Here is a 4,027-nt window from a genome sequence, read left to right as displayed (position 1 = left end):
CTCCTAGCTATAATGGGAATGCACTAGTCACTATTCCATCAAACCGTCTACTTGCTCTTCCCTGAGCCTTAAGTGTTCCTCCCCTAATTTTTATACCTGCTCCCTCATCTCTTGTTACCCTCTTAGTGAGACTTTCCTTGACCAACTTATTTTAAATGGAACCTGATTTTGTTTCATGTTTTGTCTGTTTGAATCCCAATACCTAGAAATGTGTCTAGAATATTGTAGAAACCCAGAAAATATTTGTCAAAGGAAATAATAAATTGAGCCAACAAATACATTCAGTTTTTAAAAATCTATTCAAACATTCAAACATTTGAGTTCAATACATGTGGGCTTCTCTGATCTAAAGAACTTAACCCACTGACATATACAAAACCTGCTCTGTGTCTCTCATTCACCTTGTAAGTATCAATTTAGATATCTTCCTAAAGTCAGTACCCCAGTTCTTCTCTTTTGATGCTTCTCTTCTATTATCTATTATGCTCTGCGTACCTGTTATCACAGAACTTTTCATATGATATTATATAATAGCCTATCTTTTTGTATGCTCGATTACGTGTACTTTACACAAGAACAGGGATTATGATGGTGCTTTACAGGCTTGCATTTCTAAAATCTATCACAGTTTATCGTTCAGAAAGTAATAACCTATTAAATTCCTTGAGTTTACAGATTTAAAGCAATACTATTGCTTTGGATTTGGCAATTTGGAGATTTCTAATAATTGTGTAGGTTATAATTTCATAGTATGAAGAGTGAGAAGAAGCCAGAAGATTAAAAGAGTAAATTTTAAGAAAAGAATAGACACTGTTCCCTTTAAGTTTATAAGGCCTGAGGCATAAATCAAGGATGATTTTCTGGCACCAAATATTTCTAGTTAGGCAAGGGGAGTGTGAGCCAAGGACCTTGAGGAGACATGATATTCTCATTTTCTGTCTGAACACACAAAAAGATACTAAGTACATGTGTATATATGTCTTAAAGCAAACTGAACAATATCAAATCACCAGAAACAATCACACTGGTACTTATTTTGAAAACTGAGTTGGTTATCCACAGTTTTTTTTTTTTTCCTGCAGTCGTTTAAATTCGTTTTCAATAAATATTCATTCCCTTCTTATCCTACTCACAACTTAGTTCTCTGGTATCATAGTAGACAGAATGTACTTTCCCACTTTTTGACTTATTTTAACAAATTGGATATTAGAAAACAGTCTGATGTGATCCTTGAAATATGCTTACATTGTTAGGTTTGTGTTTTTACACTTTTGTATTTTAGTATGAGAATAACATGTATTGCTGTTAGTCTAAAGAGAGATATGTGGAATAAATCTCACCCAACCCATATACTGGAGCCAAGTCCAACTGATCCTAGCTGAGATCAGCCCAGCTTTACAGACCTGCAGATTGTGGCTGAGAAATAAGTTACTGTATTTGTGATGGGTTTAAAACACAATTATTGTGAATTAACTGATAAAAATTACCTGTCTTTATTCTTTCTTTCCTCAATAATTATGAAAAAAATTGGGACTATGTCAGGGAAGAAGCTTTATTTTTATGTATCTAATGAAAATACTAGAAATTTTACCATCCTTAATGCTAAATCACTGAGGAATTGGAAAAAGTTGAGAGACATCACTTCTTAATTCTTTAATTTTTATGAAACCATCTTAGATAAATATCCCTTCCATGAAATTATTACAGATACATTAAAATGGCCAATGAGGTTTTCATTTAAAATACAAAATCAAATTTGTGACCAATGTCATCAGTTCTTAAAGCTACAGGCTGCACCCTGGGAGTCCAGGAATGTTTTAGGATAATAGCTAACTGCATGGAAAATTGAAAAGTAAAGGCTGTACTTCTCTCGAGCATGGGATAGTCTTTGAGAGAGCAGTCTATCATTTACTTTCCCAAACATGTTCAGTAGAACATTTATGCAGCTGAGGTACCTTTGGCCACCCAAAGCAGGATGTTATTTTCTTATATCTGCTGCCAGAGAAACTGTAAGAGCAATAGCCTTGAAGGAAGTGTAAACATCTTTCATTTAGCTAAATGGAGTGTGAACTTGAGTTGCTATATTAAATAAAGAGCCAAAATAGACACACGCATACATACATATATGCATACATACAGGCTTGCATGCACCCGTGTGCGCGCGCGCGCGCGCGCACACACACACACACACACACACACACACACACATCAGTTATCTATGGTTTTCCCCTTTGAGTCTCTGAGTACTCAGAAAACAAATTTATCAGTTTGTCTTTTTTTTTTTACTGTATAAAGCATACCTTATTTGAATTTACTCTTGTTATACAATTATTGTATTTAAACAAACATTTATTTAGCTATTGCTATATATGAAATACTGTTCTAAGCATGTTATTAACATTAATTCACATTATTTTCAAAATAATCCTACAAAGGAAGAAATTTTATTTTCCCCGTAAGACTCATAATGTAACTATATCACAGAAAACTTAAGTGATTTGCCCATCACACAATAAATGATAGAAGTGATATTTGATTCCAGAATTCATGTTCAAAGCATAGAAAAAATTTTACATATTATATCAGTGCAAAAATAAGGCAGGCTGCAGTTTTAAAATGCCATTCGTTTAAACATTATGATTTTTCAGATATCATTGTGTAACATCTAGTAAAAACAAAACAATTAAAAAGCTAGGATATTTTTATTCATCTACTTATTGCTTTATGTAAGTCTGATTGTGAAAACCTTTTACCTTGTACTGTGTGTGTGTTAGTTAACTGTAATGTACATTTATTACACACAGAAATTTTCATTTGAGGGATCAAGAAGGTAGCAGGAAAGGAAAGAAAAGAAGAAAATGTGCTGCCCAAATTAAGAAAAACAAATGATACAATGGTTATTTTTAAAGCAGATTTTTTTTTTTCAGATGTTACAAAGTCAAAGGGAAGACAAGAAACAACTTAGATTCAGCTAACCTATAGCGATAACTACTATTATCTTCAGGCTACTATTGGAGGCTTAGCTCTATCAAAGAAAGAAAATGTCTCCTGTTTACAAAACATACAGGTAGTTGAGCATTCAGTGTTTGGATGTTTAAGTCATAGTATGAGTATCTCATGCTGTGGGGTTCAAAGAAAACGTACATCAGTTTGAATGTTCCGGAAGTATTTACCTCTTTTAGGTCTGATCTGTCATGCCACAGTAGATGAGTAGAGAGCTACTAAAATGTCATGATTTGAATAATACAAAAAGAGATCATTGCTTTCTTGAAAACTATTTTATACTGAGCACTATTCCCAGCATTCTTTTATTTAATCTTCATAACAGCCCAAAAAGGTAAATGCTGCTGCTATTGCTTTCATTTTACAGATGAGGAAGTTGAGACCACACAGAGGTTAGCAAGATCCTGCAGTTAGTAAGAATACACATCAAGGCAATCTTGTTTTAGAAGCTGTGTTCTTAACCTCATGCTACTTCTTTACCGAAGCTTTTCTTTCTTTGTCTCTTGCCTGAGGGACTGCACTTTTTAGTGTTATTGCTTTGAAAATGTCACAAAAAGACATCTGTTGAATTCATGTATTTTAGTAGAGAGAAGGATACATGAGAAGTATGACATGTTACAGAGGAGGACTGACTTTGGAGAAGTCAACTTGAGCAGCCAGAATAATGCATCAAAGGAGCAAAATCAAAAGAGACAAATTGCTTAGACAACTTTCCCTACCTCGTAAGTGCTTCTATGTTTGGCCTTAACAACTACTGAAATCCTTTTGGGTGACAGACTTTGGCCCTCTCAGGTCCTGTGCCACAATCCACAGCTAGCCTAGCAGTTGATTACAGCATCATCTCTATCACCAGCTGGGAGCAGACTTGAGTCTTCTACCATAAGAATATTACTTGTATATGTAGAGACTGTCAGCCAATGAAGTTGAATCTTCGCCTGACACTATTGTTCCCCACTAGGATCACAAATTCTTTGTGATTACATTGACCTGATTTCCAACTATAATCCAGCCACTTCATCTCTGT

Source organism: Rousettus aegyptiacus, unplaced genomic scaffold (genome assembly GCF_014176215.1).
Source record: "Rousettus aegyptiacus isolate mRouAeg1 unplaced genomic scaffold, mRouAeg1.p scaffold_m13_p_2, whole genome shotgun sequence".
Taxonomy (NCBI): Eukaryota; Metazoa; Chordata; class Mammalia; order Chiroptera; family Pteropodidae; genus Rousettus; species Rousettus aegyptiacus.
Note: the sequence above shows the minus strand (reverse complement) of the source record.